The 12,120-nt window shown below is 47.3% G+C and overlaps 1 protein-coding gene across 6 annotated transcripts in view; it reads right to left on the reverse strand.

Annotated features, from left to right (window-relative positions):
* Positions 1–2,451, reverse strand: part of SLC37A3 (solute carrier family 37 member 3) — a 56,338-nt gene extending 53,887 nt beyond the window's left edge. For 5 of the 6 annotated variants that reach the window (XM_055591087.1, XM_055591089.1, XM_055591090.1 and 2 more), the window contains exon 1: positions 2,304–2,451. The gene's annotated coding sequence lies outside the window, so the exon portion shown is untranslated. The remainder of the gene's footprint in view (positions 1–2,303) is intronic. The other variant, XM_055591086.1, reaches the window with a different exon arrangement.
* Between the last annotated feature and the right edge of the window lie 9,669 nt (positions 2,452–12,120).

The following is a 12,120-nucleotide window of genomic DNA, read 5'->3' on the forward strand; positions in this document are numbered from 1 at the left end:
CACTCCAGTATTCTTGGGCTTCCCTTGTGGCTCAGCTGGTAAAGAATCTGCCTGCAATGCAGGAGACCTGGGTTCAATCCCTGGGTTGGGAAGATCCCCTGGAGAAGGCAAAGGCTACTCACTCCAGTATTCTGGCCTAGAGAATTCCATGGACTGTATAGTCTATTGGGTCGCAAAGAGTCGAACACGACTGAGCAACTTTCACTCACTCACAGATGTAAAATACTTATCACTTTTCTAGAAAATGCTCTCAGCTCATTCCAGTATTCCCCAAACCACATTCTTCCTACCTATTCTGAACATATTCCAAAAACAATAGTTTTCAAGATAGAAATCTTTTCCTCTCCGAGACAAAGGACTTACAGTCAAGTTAAAGATCATTGCTGTGACATTTCCTTATCACCGATGAACAAGACAAATCAGAACCTGACACAATGACTAATACACACTGCTGCTGCTGCTACTGCTGCTGCTAAGTCGCTTGTCGTGTCCGACTCTGTGCAACCCCATAGACAGCAGCCCACCAGGCTCTACCGTCCCTGGGATTCTCCAGGCAAAAACACTGGGTGGGTTGCCATTTCCTTCTCCAATGCGTGAAAGTGAAGTCGCTCAGTCGTGTCTGACTCTTAGCGACCCCATGGACTGCAGCCTACCAGGCTCCTCCGTCCATGGGATTTTCCAGGCAAGAGTACTGGAGTGGGGTGCCATTGCCTTCTCCGATGCACATTGCTAGTTAGCAACAATTCACCACACTGATTTTGAGCTTCTAAAAGTATCCTTTTGGGGTTATTTTCTGATGCAGAGACTGAAATCAAAGATTAACAGGACTTCCCTGGTAGAGCAGTGGATAAGAATCCACCTGCCAATGCAGGGGACATGGGTTTGATCCCTAGTCCAGAAGATTCCATATGCAGAGGAGTAACTAAGCCCATGTGTCACAGCTACTGAAGCCCAAGCGCCTAGAGCCTGTGCTTGGCAAAAAGTGAAGCCATCACAAGGAGAAGCCCGTGCACCGCAACTAGAGAGTGGTCCCTGATCACTGCAACTAGAGAAAGCCTGCAGGCAGCAAGGAAGACCCAGCACAATCAAAAATAATAAATTAATTAATAATAAAAAAAATTCAGAGAAGACAGTCATCTGAAGTCACACATGGCCCACACAACAGCATGAAAGTTCCGGCTAGAATCCAAGACCCTCGACTTCACTTCTTTGAGTCTCAATTTCCTCACTGAAGGATTTACATGAGATCATTTAAAAAGAATTCTAAGTATAGTGCCTGCCATACAGCAAACATTCAACAAAGGGGAAAAAAAAAAAATTCAGGCATCAAAACACTGACGAAAGCTGTTCTAGCTGGAACTTTCATGCTGTGCGTGGGGGCCATCTGAAGTCCAGATGACAGCCTTCTCTTAATCTTTTTCTATTATTAATTATTATTTTTGATTGCTCTGGGTCTTCCTTGCTGCGTGCAGGCTTTCTCTAGCTGCCGTGATGGGGGACGGGGAGCGGGGACGGGCCACTCTCTAGTTGCGGTGCACGGGCTTCTCCTTGAAATGGCTTCACTTTTTGCCGAACACAGGCTCTAGGCGCTTGGGCTTCAGTAATTGTGGCACATGGGCTTAGCTGCTCCTCTGCTTATGGCCACTAAGAGTTAGACTTTGCTAACCCCACGAACTCCCTATAATCATTTCTGTAAATTATCAGGCGATCGCCTAATTTCTGGAAACACCAAAAGCTCTGCAGGCACATTCCCAAAATCCCGTCAAAAGTGAGACTAAACAGACCACATTCGGCAAAGAAAAATATCGAGTTAATGACGAAAAACCAACCACATCAAATTCCTGACTGAGACCACGGTTGTTGCTAAAAAGCAAAACCCAGTTATTCCCCTAAGACTCTGCTCCTTCTCTGGCCTCCATACATCCTTTCCAAAAGCCTCCTCGCCCTACCTGTGAGCGATCCTTTCAGCTGGTCTAGACGAGGAGCCCTTTACTTGCACAAGCGCCGCCGCGAGGGCTGCGGGCCAGGCTCTCCCCGGAGGCCCTCCAATCCTCCCGCCCCGCTCCGCTGCAGTCCCTGCCGGCCTCGCCAGGTTCCGGAGTACCTGGGCGCCGAGAAGCCAGGCCCAGCGTGGAGGGAACGAGCGGCGGCCGGCCTGGCCTGCCGCGCCACACCCACCGGCGGCCACCGTCTGCCTATCCGCCCCGGCCCCCTGGAAGCCCCTCTGACCAGCCCTCGCCTGCAGCGCCCCCACCCCTGCCCCACGCCAGGTTCCCGCTCTTCTGGACGTGGGCCCTACGCACCGCCGCTCGCCCGAGACACGCAGTAGTCGTCAAGTTCCCAGCCGGCCGCTCTGCTCGCTCCGCTTGCTCAACCTCGCCTGCAACCCGGCCACTCCCGCCGCCACCTCACCCGGGCCGCCGCGGCCAGGGTTTCCGGGCGCTCACGTGACGCGCGGGTGCCCGCGGCATGCTGGGAGTTGTAGTCCGACCGCGCCTCTTTACCTGCGGGCCGCAGGGGAGGGAACAGAGAGAGGAGCGGAGAAAGTTAACTTCCAGCCGCCATGCAAGGCCTGGGTGAACCCGGCGGGTCTGAGACGGTCATCGGCCAGGACTCTTAGAAAAAGAGGCAGGGACAGAGAAAGAAGTTACAATCTACGAAGAAATGATGTATAGATCATCTTTTTTCAAAAAAACTTTATTCTGTGTTTTGTTTTGAGACTCACACTCTGTGCCACTAACCTGCCATGAGAGCATAAGATTTAGATTTTTAAAATATTTTTTAAATGCAGTTGCTGATAAAGACAGAGCTAATAGTCTGTTGGTATCATTCACTGTTGTACATTGCATCCCCAGTCACTCAAACAATAAATGAAAATGGTAAGATCCTGGCAGTCAGTTCAGTCGCTCAGTCCTGTCCGAAGCTTTGCGACCCCATGGACTGCAGCACGCCAGGCCTCCCTGTCCATCACCAACTCCTGGAGCTTACGCAAATGCATGTCCATCGAGTCGGTGAAGCCATCCAACCACCTCATCCTCTGTTGTCCCCTTCTCCTCCCACCTTCAGTGTTTCCCAGCATCAGGGTTTTTTTCAATGAGTCAGTTCTTCACATCAGGCCAAAGCATTGGAGCTTCAGCTCCAGCATCAGTCCTTCCAATGAATAGTCAGGACTGAGACTTAAGCAAAAATTAAAGGCCTTATAACACACAACATCAAACAAGGGTGTTATGCCCTCCTGGGCTCTCTTTCAACAGTGAGGAAATTTTTTTTTCCCCCAAGTCTTCCAAACTCAGAAAACCATTCCACAAAGATAGCAGATTAAGAAAATTTTATTATTGAATAAGCTTTGAATCAGACTGTGATGCACAGATGTGACTTCTGCGATGCTAAGAGGTTGCAAAGGCAGAAAGGAACCTTCCCTTACATATCCAAGCAGACTCTACCCTCACCACACTAGTCCTCAAGTGAAAGTGAAACAGGAGGGAAGGGGGCAGGGCACATCCTGCAAAAGAGTGACATAGCCCAAGGACATGATATGAACTGATTAGAACCAAATAGGTCCAAGATAGCAGAGGAGTTGGCTTCCATTAGACCTTGTGCCTCAGTATATGCTCATTGTAACACATCAGCATGCTAAATGACAGACTCACACACATACACACACACAGGTGCCCTGAGTTTGAGCAAACTCCAGGAGACCGTGAAGGACAGGGAGCCTGGCAAACTGAAATCCATGAGGCTGCAAAAAGGCAGATATGGACACGACTTAGTGACTAAACTACAGCAACAGACTTTGAGCCTCAGTAACACATCAGCACACTAAATGATGACACCCACAGTCACCAGGACAGTTCTAAGTTCAACCTTAAAGACCAAAAGGTGAGTAGTAGTCCAATTCTTGGATATCCCTGCCCATTCCCCTGAAGCAGCTGGAATAATCCTCTCACTCATTATCCTTTGAAATTACCCAGCCTGTTAAAAACTAACCACACAACATTTCAGGGCCTCTCACCTTCTAAAATGGCCCACACTCTGTGGAGTGTTTCTCTCTAAATAAATCCTCTCCTTACCTATTACTTTGTCTCTCACTAAATTCTTTCTGCAATGAGACATCAAGAACCTGACCTTTATTAAGTCCTGAGACCAGGCATGTGTTGTTGTTCCTGCTGTCGTTCAGTTGCTGTCATGTCCAACTCTTCGCAACCCCATAAACTGCAACATGCCACGGTTAACTCATGTCCAGAGTCAGTAACGCCATTCAACCATCTCATTTTCTGTCACCCTCCTGCCCTCAACTTTCCCAGCATCATCGACTTTTCCAATGAGTCGGCTCTTCACATCAGGTGGCCAAAGTATTGGCGCTTCAGCTTCAGCATCAGTCCTTCCAGTGAATATTCAGGGTTGATTTCCTTTAGGATTGACTGGCTTGATCTCCCTGCTCTCCAGTTCAGTCAGTCACTCAGTCGTGTCCACCTCTTTGCGAGCCCATGGACTGCAGCACGCCAGGTTTTCCTGTCCATCACCAACTCCTGGAGCTTACTCAAACTCACGTCCATCCAGTCGGTGATGCCATCCAACCATCTCATCCTCTGTCGTCCCCTTCTCCTCCTGCCTTCAATCTTTCCCAGCATCAGGGTCTTTTCCAGTGAGTCAGTTCTTCACATCAGTCGGCTAAAGTACTGGAGCTTCAGCTCCTGCATCAGTCCTTCCAATGAATAGTCAGGTTAATTTCCTGGTTTGATCTCCTTGAGTCCAAGAGACTCTCAAGAGTCTTCTCCAACACCACAGTTCAAAAGCATCAATTCTTCGGTGCTCAGCTTTCTTTATGGTCCAACTCTCACATCCATACATGACTACTTGCTGTCCAAGGGACTCACAATTCAAAAGCATCGATTCTTCATCATTCAGCCTTCTTTATGGTCTAACTCTTACATTCATACATGACTTCTAGAAAAACCATAACTTTGACTAGATGGACCTTTGTCAGCAAAGTGATGTCTCTGCTTTTTAATACAGTGTTTAGGCTTGTCATAACTTTTCTTTCGGGGAGCAAGCATCTTTTAGCTTCATGACTGCCGTCACCATCCACAGTGATTTTGGAACCCAAGAAAATAAAATCTTCCACTGTCTCCACTTTCCCCCCATCTATTTTCCATGAACTGATGGGACTAGATGCCATGATTTTAGTTTTTTGAGTTAAAAAACCATGGGTTTGAGTCGCAATCTGAGTTACACGGTTTCAAGAGGACTCAACAGGACCTTATGTCACACATAGTTCTTCCAACTTCATCACAGTCATTGGGAAGACCATCTGTACTGGTCTATCCAGAGAAGAAACAAATTTGTCACACCTTTAGGACAGGATATGGTTTTGCAAACTGGAGCAAGGCTCCCATGGAAAACTTAGGAACTTAGTTCCTCCCATAAGAACTGGGAGTTGGGGGTGATATCTCCCTGGATATTTGTATTTAAAAAGATGGCTGCCAGGTCCTGGAGGAAACTTTCCAGAGTTGTGAGGCTGGCAAAGATTGTTTAGCCATTATACAGATGTACATACATTTGACTGACCTGGGTTCAATCGCTGGGTTGGGAAGATCCCCTGGAGAACGGAACAGCAACCTACTCCAGTATTCTGGCCTGGAGAATTCCATGGACAGAGGAGGCTGGAAGGCTACAGTCCATGGGGTCGCAAAGAATCAAATAGGACTGAGTGACTTTCATTTTCACATATATTTGAAAAGGACAAAGAATGAAATTTTGAAAGAAAAAGGAGGAGGTCCTCTTTCCTTATTTTCCACAAGGAGAATTGTCTCTTATTTTTCATTTGTAACTGCCTTACACAATACTTTGGCTACTTCATGCGAAGATTTGACTCATTGGAGAAGACTCTGATGCTGGGAGGGACTGGGGGCAGGAGGAAAAGGGAACAACAGAGGATGAGATGGCTGGATGGCATCACCGACTCGATGGACATGAATTTGAGTGAACTCTGGGAGTTGGTGATGGACAGGGAGGCCTGGCGTGCTGCGATTCATGGGGTCGCAAAGAGTCGGACACGACTGAGCAACTGAACTGAACTTAACTGAACTTACACAATGCAGGGGTAGTTTTCTCCACAGTCCCCACAGGGTGTGGCTCTGTGATACCATGTGAGCATGGTATCATACTCACATGTGATACCATGGTGAGCAACAATAAATCCATCAGATGTTTCACATTTACTGTAAAAAACAAATTTTGGATGATTATTCAACCTTGAAAAGGAAAGAAACTGTGACACATGTTACAACGTGGATGAGCCCTGGGAACATTATGCTAAGTGAAATAAGCCACATACAAAAGGACAGATACTGTGTGATTCCACTTGTGTGAAGTACCTAGGGTAATCACATCCACTGAGACAAAAAGTAGAATAGTGGTTACCAAGGGCTGCGGGGAGGGAGTAAGGAGTTGTTTAACGGATATAGTTTCAGCTGGAGATGATGGTGGTAACGGCTGCACAACAACGTGACTATATTTAATACCATTGGACAACACACTTAAAAATAGTTAAAATGGTAAAATGTATACATCGTGAAATATATGTGTGTGTATACATATATATGGGGCTTAAGGTGGCGCTAGTGGTAAAGAACCCATCTGCCAATGCAGGAGATGCAAGAGATGTGGGTTCGATCCCTGGGTTGGGAAGGTTCCCTGGAAGAGGGCACGGCAACCCACTCCAGTATTCTTTTTTTTTTTTTTAATAGATCTGGAAACCCTTTTTTAAAACATATTTATTTATTTGGCTGCACCAGGTCTTAGTTGTGGCATGTGGGATCTAGTTCCCTGACCAGGGATCAAACCTGGATCCCCTGCATTGGGAGCATGGAGTCTTAACCACTGGACCACCAGGGAAGTCTCCCACACCAGTATTCTGGCCCAGAGAATCCTCATGGACAGAGGATTCTGTTGGACTACATTCCAAAGGATCACAAAGAGTTGCACACAACTGAAGTGACTTACCATGCATACATATATATGTGTGTGTGTATAAAATAAGTATATAACCTGTATCACCACCACCCATGTCAAGAATGCATCTCCCCCATAGCCCAAGCTCAGCTCTTTGCACTTATAGTCAACATTGGTGAACAGGGTTGGAGTAGGGAAAAGCAGCATTTCTCCTTATGTCCATAACCATCCAGGCATTTTACCATTTGATTTCTACTTCTAGACACCCTCCCAAGTGGGAAGTCTGAGTCAGCTGGTTTTGGTTGTTGCTGTTTTCCCTTATCAGTAATCAATATGAGAAGAAGAAAACATTTGTACACCTAACCTCATTGACACGTCTCACGGGTTCTATTTCCTGCCCCTAACCATACGTTTGCCATGGATCTTGACTTATACTTCATTTTCAAGCCCCATATACATGACCATGGCTTTCAAAACACGATCTGCAGCAGCAGTATTTGGCAGTGTTTTTTGTTGTTGTTTGTTTTCTTGCTCTACCTGCCAACATTGGGTTTATCCTCCCTGAGAGGTTCCTGGGGATACGTGTGTGCTCACTGGCTCAGTCGTGTCTGACTCTTTGTGACCCCATGGACCATAGCCTTCTAGGCTCCTCTGTCCATGGGATTTTTTCAGGCAAGAATACTGGAGTGTGTTGCCATTTCCTCCTCCAGGGGATCTTCCTGATCCAGGGATCAAATCCGAGTCTGCTGTGTCTCCTGCATTGGCAGGCAGATTCTTTACCACTGTGCTACCTGGGAAGCCCTCCTGGGGATATAAGAATACATATAACTGATTCACGTTGTTGTTGTACAGCAGAAACTAACACAACTTTGTAAAGCAATTATACGCTAATCAAAAATTTTTGTTTAAATTTAAAAAAAGAGAGGTTCCTGCAAGTGAAGTGTAAATGGAATTTTGGATAAGATAAATCATAATTTACAGTTTTTCTAAAGAAATGCTGTGTAGTGAATCAACTGTCCTCTATTTCGGTGCCAGGCCTCTACACGCAGTAAGAAGCACATCTTACATCACCCCCAGCACACACCTCCCTGTTCACAACTGACATAAACAGTTCATGAAAACAGGAATGCATTCTGAATTGCTTTCTTCATGTCTTCTGTAAAAATGCTGGTTACGACCCACTGAAATTGACTTCATGACTCATAATGAGTCTCAGCCCACAGTTTGAAAACACTATACCAGTTTCGTGTTTTATCAATCCAGATGTTTTGTTTTGCATGTGGTGCTTGCGGCTTAACTGCCTACTCGGCACATTCTACGTAGTGGAGACGAGCTAGTCCCCAGGCTAGGAGAAGCAGAGACTCTTCCCGACACTGTGAGGGCAAAGTCAAAAAGGAAAATTCAACTCAGCTCAATGCTTCCATGGCCACCATCGGGGACTGACAGATGCCAGGTCTTCTTAGAAATTAACCTTTGTTTTGGGGTAGATTTTGAGGGGGAAGGGAAACATTTTTTTTCAGCTTTGAAAGAAATAAAAGATAGTGCTAAGTCATGTCCGACTCTTTCAACCTATGGACTGTAGCTAGCCTGGCTCCTCTGTCCATGGGATTTTCCAAGTGGGTTGCCATCTCCTTCTCCAGGGGATCTTCCCAATTTAGTTTTTCAGTCTTCTCTTTGGATCACCTCCTTTCGCTCAGTGACGCCTCAGCAAAGGTTATTCAAGCCCACAAAACAATTAAATGACTCAAAACCCAGGTCTGTAGTCCCCTTTAACTTGTTGTCCTTCAACTAGTCAGCCCCACCCCAGGCAAACAGGGAACACCAGGAAAAATGGGGGTTGGGGCCGCCCAAGAGAAGGCGAGCAGGAAAAAGAAACAGGGCGGCTCAGTAGGTGTTGGCTGATACAGCTGGCTAGTCCTTTTCGTTTGGGCTGTGATGGATGACATGGGATGCTCCACGCTCAGAGGAAAGTTGACTTAGCGTGGCGGGTGTGGCCAGGACCTCACCCCGCGCTTTGTACCCAGTGGCAGCTCCTCCGGATGGCGGGGGAGGGGGAGACGGAGGGAAGGTTTACACTTTCCTTTCGGTTTCTCGAGCCACTAAACCTGACACCTGGGGACAGAACTACAGTTCCCACCACACCTCGAGGCAGGAGGAAGAAGGGGCACGGAGGGCCAAAAGGAAAAGCAGGAGAAAGAGCAGACACCCGCTGGCAGACGTGAGCAACAGGTGAGCAACAGGTGGACGTTGCCGGATGGATGGAGGGTTTTGCGGGGGGTGGATGTGGCTCTTCTCTCCTTGCAGGGCGTGTGAAGGGGGCTTGTGCGGAAAGCCTGAGGACTTACTGGGGGAGGCGGCCGGGGTCGGGGGAGAAGTAAGATTTCAGCTCACCTGACAGTGGTTAGACACCGGAAGTAGAATGGCTTTCTTTATTTGAAAAGCCAGAGGGGGAAAAAGTGGTTTGGCTGTTTCTCTTTTTTGCTGGATCAGGCAGCCACAGTAGCTTCAGGGAACCTCCTTCATTCATTTAAAGCTTAGGGTTTTTAAGTATAGATTTTAATTTGTGTGATGATACAGACTTGTCATGTTCTATGACTTTTGAGAAGACCAGAAAATAAAACTGGGAGAAATGAGGAAGGGTGTCATGCTGCTGCTGCCGCTAAGTCGCCTCAGTCGTGTCCGACTCTGTGCAACCCCATAGACGGCAGCCCACCAGGCTCCCCCGTCCCTGGGATTCTCCAGGCAAGAATTCTCCAGGGAGAAATGAGGAAGGGTGTCATAGACAGGGACAATTTGCAGCACATCAAAGTTAGTTATCAAACGGGATAAGCTTTCATGTATTCTTATGAGACATTTGATGAGGAGATGCAACACAACTTAAGAACAGTCAAAGGGTCTGGGATATCTGCTTCAAGGGGACCTGCTTGCTGCTCCAAATGTCTGCTGGGCTGTCATGTGGAGTAAGAATCCTGGCGTAGCATGAGGGTCCACAGTTAGAAACCTCAAGGACATAGATTTCAACCCTACATAAGAGCTGTGCACACAAAATTGATTTTTGTCAGGAGGTAGTGAGCTCCTTGTGATCTGAGATATTGAAGTGTAGATGGATGTTTAAGCAGAGATGCTGAGGGCAAGAATAAAGTTTCAGGTGGTTGACCGTACTTGTTGATGCTTCCCAAACCTGGCTGCTTATCAAAATCACCTGGGAGTGTGTGCATGTTTTTACATCTATTTAGCAGATCTGAGATGGGCTCCGGAATATATATGTATATATCAGTTCAGTTCAGTTCAGTCGCTCAGTCGTGTCCAACTCTTTGCGACCCCATGAATCACAGCACGCCAGGCCTCCCTGTCCATCACCAAGTCCCAGAGTTCACTCAAACTCACATCCATCGAGTCAGTGATGCCATCCAGCCATCTCATCCTCTGTCGTCCCCTTCTCCTCCTGCCCCCAATCCCTCCCAGCATCAGAGTCTTTTCCAATGAGTCAACTCTTTCCATGAGGTGGCCAAAGTACTGGAGTTGCAGCTTTAGCATCATTCCTTCCAAAGAAATCCCAGGGCTGATCTCCTTCAGAATGGACTGGTTGGATCTCCTTGCAGTCCAAGGGACTCTCAAGAGTCTTCTCCAACACCACAGTTCAAAAGCATCAATTCTTCAGCACTCAGCTTTCTTCACAGTCCAACTCTCACATCCATACGTGACCACTGGAAAAACCATAGCCTTGACTAGACGGACCTTATATACATATATTTTTTAAATGCTTTTATTATTTATTTATTTTTGGCTGTGCTGGATCTTCGTTACTGCATGCAGGCCTTCTTTAGTTGCAGTAAGCAGGGGCTATTCTCTAGCTGCAATGCTCGGGGTTTTCCTTGCGGTGGCTTCTCCTGTTGCAGAGCACAGGCTCCAGACACACGGGCTTCAATAGTTACAGCACGTGAGCTTAGTTGCTCGAGGTATGTGGGATCCTTCAGGACCAGGGATCAAACCTGTATCTCCTGCATTGGCAGGCAGATTCTTTACCACTGAGCCACAGGGAGGTCCCTGTATATTTAATTATTTAATTACCTTCCCAGGAAATTCTGATAGTCAGTTAGGGAGACACTGTCATAAGAAACTTTTTTTCCAGCCTGTGGCAGAATACAGCACAAACATTCAAACCACTGGGTTTTTCGTTTGTTTCTTTTGTTTTGTTTGGCTACGCTGCACAGCCTGTGGGATTCTGGTTCCCAGAACAAGGATGGAACCCAAGGCCTGGGCAGTGAAAGTGCAAAGTCCTGACCACTGGACCACCAGGGAATTCCCCACAGTTTTCATTTTGAGTAGTCTCAAAATCATAATTTCCCAGACAAGAAAAGCCTTTCTGAAACTGACTTCTCTGTCAAGTGTCCTTGGCGTTTGTTGCTGGTTGCCCGGACAGTCAGACTTCCAGTAGTCTGTCTTCCTCCCGTGTGACATGGAGACAGGCTGACAGCCAGGCCCGCCTTCCGCAACTGATGTTGTTCAGTTGCTCAGTCGTGTCCAACTCTTTGCGACCCCATGGACTGCAGCATGGGTCTGCAGTGTCCTTCACTATCTCCCAGAGTTTGCTCAAACTCATGTCTATTGAGTCGGTGATGCCATCCAGCCATCTCATCCTCTGTCACCCCCTTCTCCTGCCCTCAATCTTTCCCAGCATCAGGGTCTTTTCCAGTGAGTCAGCTCTTCATATCAGGTGGCCAAAGTATTGGAGCTTCAGCATCGGTCTTTCCAATGAATATTCAGAGTCAATTTCCTTTAGGAACCGGTCAATCCACCTGATAAGTGGCAAGTAAAACACACCTGCCGAGCCAGGCCACAAGGTGTGTGGGATCTTAGTTCCCAGACCAGGGATCAAACCCTCGCCCCCTACAGTGGAAGCACTGAAAGCGCAGAGTCTTAACCACTGAACCACCAGGGAAGTCCCAGTCAATGCTACCATCTGAGAGTGGGCCCAGACCGTAGAACCCCTTCATTCCAAGGTCACTCCTAAAGTACTATCAACTCACCTAGGACAGGTGGGGTTTGTGGGGGCAGCTCCCTCTTACCTGACCAGTAATTAATGTCCTTCTCCTCCCACAAGGATCTCTGTGCCAGGAAAGCAGTGACCTTCCTCTGTCTTGTGCTGTCCTGAATCCTGAGTGC

Source organism: Bubalus kerabau, chromosome 8 (genome assembly GCF_029407905.1).
Source record: "Bubalus kerabau isolate K-KA32 ecotype Philippines breed swamp buffalo chromosome 8, PCC_UOA_SB_1v2, whole genome shotgun sequence".
NCBI classification, from domain to species: domain Eukaryota; kingdom Metazoa; phylum Chordata; class Mammalia; order Artiodactyla; family Bovidae; genus Bubalus; species Bubalus kerabau.